Source organism: Dendrobates tinctorius, unplaced genomic scaffold, assembly GCF_039654945.1.
Source record: "Dendrobates tinctorius isolate UK_male_01 unplaced genomic scaffold, ASM3965494v1 ptg000064l, whole genome shotgun sequence".
Lineage (NCBI taxonomy): Eukaryota > Metazoa > Chordata > Amphibia > Anura > Dendrobatidae > Dendrobates > Dendrobates tinctorius.
Genome location: NW_027361732.1, coordinates 27,434,650 through 27,441,450, shown reverse-complemented (window position 1 = coordinate 27,441,450; position 6,801 = coordinate 27,434,650). Strand labels below are relative to the sequence as shown.

General features: G+C 40.7%; 1 non-coding gene across 1 annotated transcript; it reads left to right on the top strand.

Annotated features, from left to right (window-relative positions):
- Positions 1-1,160: 1,160 nt before the first annotated feature.
- TRNAQ-CUG (transfer RNA glutamine (anticodon CUG)) lies at positions 1,161-1,232 on the top strand. The gene has a single exon. It is a non-coding gene; the product is annotated as a tRNA-Gln (tRNA).
- Positions 1,233-6,801: the final 5,569 nt, after the last annotated feature.

Here is a 6,801-nt window from a genome sequence, read left to right as displayed (position 1 = left end):
TCATGCAAATCTCACAGTGTCGGATGCTCCAGAGACTTGCTGTTGTGCATGAACCTACTATTCGGCCACTATTCGACTGTGACGTCAACAAGATGATGAAGGCATATTTTGGAATAATTGGGAGAGTGTTCACAAGCCTCTTTAGGGTCAATGAAGGTGTGAACATTTCCTCTGCTAATCTATGAACGTGGAAAGCATCAAAACAGCAATTATTATGATATCTTACAAGCAAATTCTAGCAGAAGCAACCCAAAAATGTATAAGTTCATGGAATATAAGAATTGTGAAGGTGAAATCAAAAAAAGGTTTTTTTGCTAACATAAAAATTTGGAACAGTGCATTTTGCATTTTTTTAAGTTTAGAAAAAATCCTGTTATCATTTGGAGGTTTGTCCAGTAAAATTTGACTTATACTCTAACAGTTGATGATTTAACATTATACTGACTTATTTGCATTTGCATCGACCATTTAGGAAAATCAGGGAAAAATAGGAATTGTTTAATAATTTGGAATGCGGTGTAATCCATATGGTATGCTTACACATTGGCAATCAGTAGGGTTGTGAGATTTCAGGCTTCAGGCTGATTTCAGGCTTAAGAACCAGAATCATAGAATATTAGAATCAGAGAATCGTAGAGTTGGACGGGCCCTCTTGGGCCATGTGGTCCAACCCCCTGCTCAAAGCAGGATTCACTAAATTATCCCAGACAGATGTCTATCCAGCCTCTGTTTGAAGACTTCTATTGAAGGAGAACACACCACCTCTCGTGTCAGCCTGTTCCACTCACTAATCACTCTGTCAAAAAGTTTTTTCTAATATCTAATCTGTGTCTCCTCCCATTCAGTTTCATCCCATTGCTTCTTGTCTTTCCTTGTGCAAATGAGAATAAAGATGACCCTTCTATAGCAGCACTGTTCTCTGCTATAGATTTACAATAAATATTTTGTGTAGCTTCTGGAAGGGATCCTGTCACTTCAGATAATGATATTTGCCTGAAGATGCATATAGGTTTAATCTACAAGTAAGTAGGATTACATAGCTCCCTGTCATCCTTTCTGAAAGCGCGGCTACCAGGAAATACATCTCTATATACATATAATTAGAAATTAAAATAATCCTAAAAAGCAAAAGTGAAATATATACATTTTTCAGCATGTCTGGTTCCATGTTGTAATGGTTAGCACTCTGGACTCTGAATCCAGCGATCTGAGTTCAAATCTTAGTGGAACCTGTAACATTTTTCAGCATGTGAACTTGCTTCTCTCCCTTTTAAAGCATGATCACATGTAATTTTGTAATTTTTTGCATGAATTTGGTAGAAATTATAGGGAATTACATTTACGTATTTATTTTTTACATATTTGTGTCATTTGTTTAATTACATCATGTGTGTAGATGTGTAATGTTCTTTTGTGGGAGCAATATATATTCTGTTGTGCTCAAAAGTTTACATACTCAGGCAGAAATTTTGCTTTCTTGACCTTTTTTCAGAGAATATGAATGATAACACCAAACCTTTTTCAACACTCACAGTTAGGGGTTGGATGAAGCCATTTATTGTCAAACTACTGTGTTTTTTTCTTTTTAACTCCTTGTGTTTCCACCCTCAACTAACCTACCTAAACCAGACATTGCCAAGGTTCTACCATTACTCCCCAGCAACATGCCCACTGTCTCGGGGTCATACTTGATTCAGAGCTTTCATTCACCTCCACATCCAATCATTGCCTCGCTCTTGTCATCTGCACCTCAAAAACATTTCTAGAATTCCACTCTTTCTTACATTCAATTCTGCAAAAACTCTTACTGTTTCTCTTATCCATTCTTGTCTAGACTGCAGTAATTCTCTACTAATCGGTCTGCCTCTTACCAAACTCTTCCCTCTCCAATCTGTCTTGAATGCTGCAGCCAGGATCTTATTCCTCACCAACCATTACACTGATGCCTCTACCTTGTGCCAGTTATTATATTGGTTACTCATCCACTCCAGGATTCAGTATAAATTTATTACCCTCACCCACAAAGCACTCCATGGCTCAGGACCACCCTACATCTCCTCCCACGCCTCAGCCTACCACCCTACTCGTGCTTTCCATTCTGGAAATAGTAGAAAACACCGTTTGCACTACTGTAGTGGTGCCAAGTTAGACGGGGCAAGGGCGAACAGCAAAAGAACCGAGATCCAGGACGAGTAACGAGATCACAGGTACCTACCCATTGGTGATCAACATTTCTTCTAGACCATTGGGTATTTCTGAATACCACGTACTTCAAAAAGGACTCTCCTTTTGTCCTACATACTGGTGCCGCACCTTTGATCTTGAAATGGATTTGCAACGTTTTTTTCACTCCTTAAGATTGAAAGTTCATTTCTCTAAGATTCCTCCCCCCCATAGTGTCTAATCCCTCTACTTGTGACCAGTCTAAATTGTTGTCATCTCAGAGTTTAGGCCTACGCACTAAAAGCCACTTTCGACCGCCTCATGCATCACATGTAGTGGAGACGTTCATAGATTTTGTGCAAGACTCTATCCAGACCCTAAGGACTGACATTGATAAAGGTAGATTACATTATCTGTTATGATGAGTCACCGAAGGAGGAAAAAACAAAATACTAGCTAAGTCCAGAAAAACCAGAGAGGTTGGCAGCTATCGGATTGCAGACCCCTGAACCTATCCACAACAACTAGCAGTAGCCGTGGGGGGTTCCTACGGTGCCCTAGACCCCTCGATCACAGCCGGAGAACTGCATAGCCTAAAGACAGAAAGGGGAAAAACTAAACTGCCCCAGAGCAGACCCCAAAGCAAAAGGCAGCCCCCAACATATAATGACGGTGAAGCAAGATGAAAACACTAACACAGATAGAAAGATAGGTTGAGCAAATGATGGGGCCCAAGCTAACTAAATAGGACAGGATAGGAAAGTCACTGTCTGCCATCCGCAAAAACCCTATCCAAAATGTGCCAACCGACTGATAGGAAAAACAGGCCCTGAAGTCGCTAGGCTTCAAAAGACTATATCAGCACTCAGGTATATTCTGAAGACAGAGCAAAAGATCAACAGATCAGAGACAAAAATGGAATTCAGCTCACCCCCGGCCGGGGATGGCAGAACTTCCAAAAAACAAGGCAAAACAAAAACAAAACTGAAGTGTACAAAGCAGAGCAGAAAAACTTAGCTTTGAGATGCAGGAATCAGACTGGTCTCCAAGAATCCAGCAGGATCACCAGCAAGGCAGAAGGGCGTCGGCTGCCTTATATCCAGTCCTCAATTCCAGCCACCCAGTCATCATCTAGCTGCCCAGGTGTTTGGTAATCAGCCTCACTACCTTCCTTCACCAGAGGAGGGAGTTCATCAGACCTCAACGGTGAAGGGAAAAATGAACTCACAACAATTATCCACCGAACCTGCCTTCTACTGAACGCCAAGCCCTACAGTCCCTTCAGGACGATAAGAAAATAATTATAAAACCGGCGGACAAAGGTGGTGCTATTGTAGTTATGGATAAATCCAACTACCTTTCTGAGATTCTACACCAACTTAACGACAATACCATCTATCAGTCACTGACCAGGGACCCCACTAGTTCCATAAGAAACAAGATTTCTGATGTACTCCATAAATACTCACTTCTAGGTGTCCTTGATACTAAAACTTGTGACTATCTCACCAATACCAACCCAGTCACACCAGTTTTCTATACATTACCAAAAGTTCACAAAAATTTACAACATCCACCCGGGAGACTGATTGTAGCTTCAAGCGACTCTATCCTGTCACCTATTGCCATCTTTCTAGAAAAAATTCTAAAAAATCCGCAAAGCCAAATCTTTCATACTAGATACAGGAGCTTTCCTAAATACTTTAAAGGAATTGGGCACCATCCCTACAGACGCCATTTTGGTTTCACTAGATGTGAAGGACCTATATACTTCTATTCCACATATTGAAGGCATCAACTCCATCCACCGTCTACTATCCAATTCTGACATGGACCCAGACCAAGTGAACCTCTGTATAGAACTTTTAACACTTGTTCTAACCACTAACCATTTTTTATTCCAGGACACCTTTTACTTACAGATCCGTGGCACCGCGATGGGCTCAAACGTAGCACCCCCGTATGCAAATTGTTACATGGCAGATTTCGAAGAAAACATCATCTACAAAAATGACTTATTCAAATCCAGCTCTCTTCTGTGGAAACGCTATATCGATGATGTATTTTGCATATGGGGGGGCACGTTGGAGTCCCTTCTCTCCTTCTTTGATATACTCAATTCCTCCTGGCCAGGTATTTCTTTTACAATTAGTCATGATTCACACAAGATGAATTTTCTGGACACCATGATCATCAAGGATCCTAACGGCATACTGTCCTCTGACCTATATACTAAATCCACAGACCGTAACAGTTTGTTACATTATCAGAGTCTACACCCTTCATCCAGAAAAAATGCGATTCCAAGATCAAAATTTCATAGGGTGTCCAGGATTGTCTCTGATAATACTAATCGTTCAGTACGGCTTAATGAGATGTCTGAACGATTTTCAGAAAGGGGTTATCCCCCTTCAGTACTAGATGAAGCAAGGTCTGAAAGAACCTCCTCCCAAAATAGACCCAGCAACCGGATCCCGTTTGTCCATTCCTTTCATCCTTTCTCCTATATCATCCACAAGTCTATCAGGAAAAATTGGCATCTTCTCTCTACCGCCCACCCTGACATACCAGAATTCCAGCATCCTTTTCTACCCTGTTTTCGGAGAGCACCAAACATCAGAGACAGTCTAGTCAAAGCTGACATAGGCACTACCATTCATAAAACACAACGCTTTCTACAGAGACCAAAGACAGGTACTTTCCCCTGTCTGCATTGTATGCAGTGCAGCAATGTACTTAAAGGCAATAAATTCTATCATCCCCTTACAGGAAAAAGCTTCCCTATAAATGGATTTTTCACTTGTGACACCTCATTTGTCGTGTACCTTATAAAGTGTCCATGCGGACGACTATATGTTGGTGAGACTACCCAGGCCATTCGGGATAGGATCTCAAAACATAAATCCACCATTCGGTGCAAGAATCTTCTGTTTCCCATTCCTTCTCATTTCATCACCTTTGGCCATAATATCTCCCAGTTACAGTTCCAGGTCATTGAACACGTCCCTCAACCCAGACGAGGTGGCAATAGGATCACCACTCTAAAACGCCGTGAGGCCTTTTGGATACACACCCTTGAGACACTTGAACCTAAAGGTTTAAACCGAGATTATGATTTATTATCTTTTGCATAATAATTTTGTACCATTGTCTCATAAGAATGTTGACTATGATTACGTTTCAAACATGACTAACTTTTATCTCTTTTGTATAGAGTCACTTATATTGATGTGATCTGCACCTATGGCTCTGTCGGACTGCACCCATCTTATACTATATGCTTTCCATGGAAAATTCCTCTCTATTCTTGGATCCATCCTCAGTATCCTTGTTTGATGTATTTATTTATTCATCCTCTTTCCCACTTGTTTCCATATGTAATAACGTCTCTCATGTATTCATGTACATATATTTTCTTCCCCCACATAGTGATACATAATCAACTATCATATGGATAAAAACAGTGTCACATAATTAATACATTCTGATGTATACACATTCCTCATAGTCTCCCCCCATACCACTATGAATTTCACACAGAAAAACAGTGCATCCTGACTCTATAACCCTTTATTACACTACAATGCATCCTATTTTTCTTCTGAGCGCGCAGCCATCTTAGTTCAGCTGATGTCACCACCTAGCTCTCTCCCATTGGCCCTACCCTCCTGTCCGTCAAGGCCATAGACCAACCCTTCCTCCACTTAAGCTCAGCTCGCCTCTGTCTCCACTGACAAGTGGTGTTTACCACGTCCAGGAGGAACAGGCTGATATTTTCAACTATTAAGGTAACTACCTCGCCATTTATAGCGACACTTCTGATATACTGCATACTTTACCGCTGACTTATGTCATCCTACATGGCGTTTACCTTACAGATTATCCTGCGTTACAGCAGCATTCTGACCATTTGATTACTGGTATGTACCATCCTGTAACACCACCTAATTGACCTTATGTATACACTTTAACAGCGCTAATCACTTCTTTTTAGGCGTTATCAGTGAATAACATAAAAAGCGCCCTCCTTCAAGCTACTTTCAAACATACTAGCACGGTATGTCTTATCCTTTTCTCCTTCAATCTGAGCACCCAAGATATATTTTTTGGTCTCTGTTGTAGTATTTCTTGTATAATATTGTATATATCCACGACCGAATTGCATTCTATGTGATTTTTGTACATACTTTATTTATTTTTGTTTATTTATTTTTATTTTTTTCACACTATAGTAACTGATGAAGGTCTATATCGACCGAAACGTTTTCTGGTACTACAATAAACTGCCTCACCCAGCATTAAGTTGAGTGCCAGGTTTTCATTCCTCCATTCTGGAAATAACCTGAGGTTAACATCCTCAATTATTAGAACCTTCCACTCCCCTCTCCATGACTTTTCACATGCTGAGTCCAGCTTAGTCTTTCCTGGGGGGTTAAGCTATAGGCACCCCAATTAGAATTTTCCAATATGCCTGTGCAGTCTAACAGGGTATAGCCCTTTTTGCTTTGCTTCATAGTACCGCTCTGTGGTATAACAGAGCTTGTTACTTTGCACTCTGTGCACATTTAGTGACATTTAACTCAGTGTGCTTTAAGTGTTTTCTCTCAGCCTTGCTCAGCCATTGTGCTAGCTGCGGTT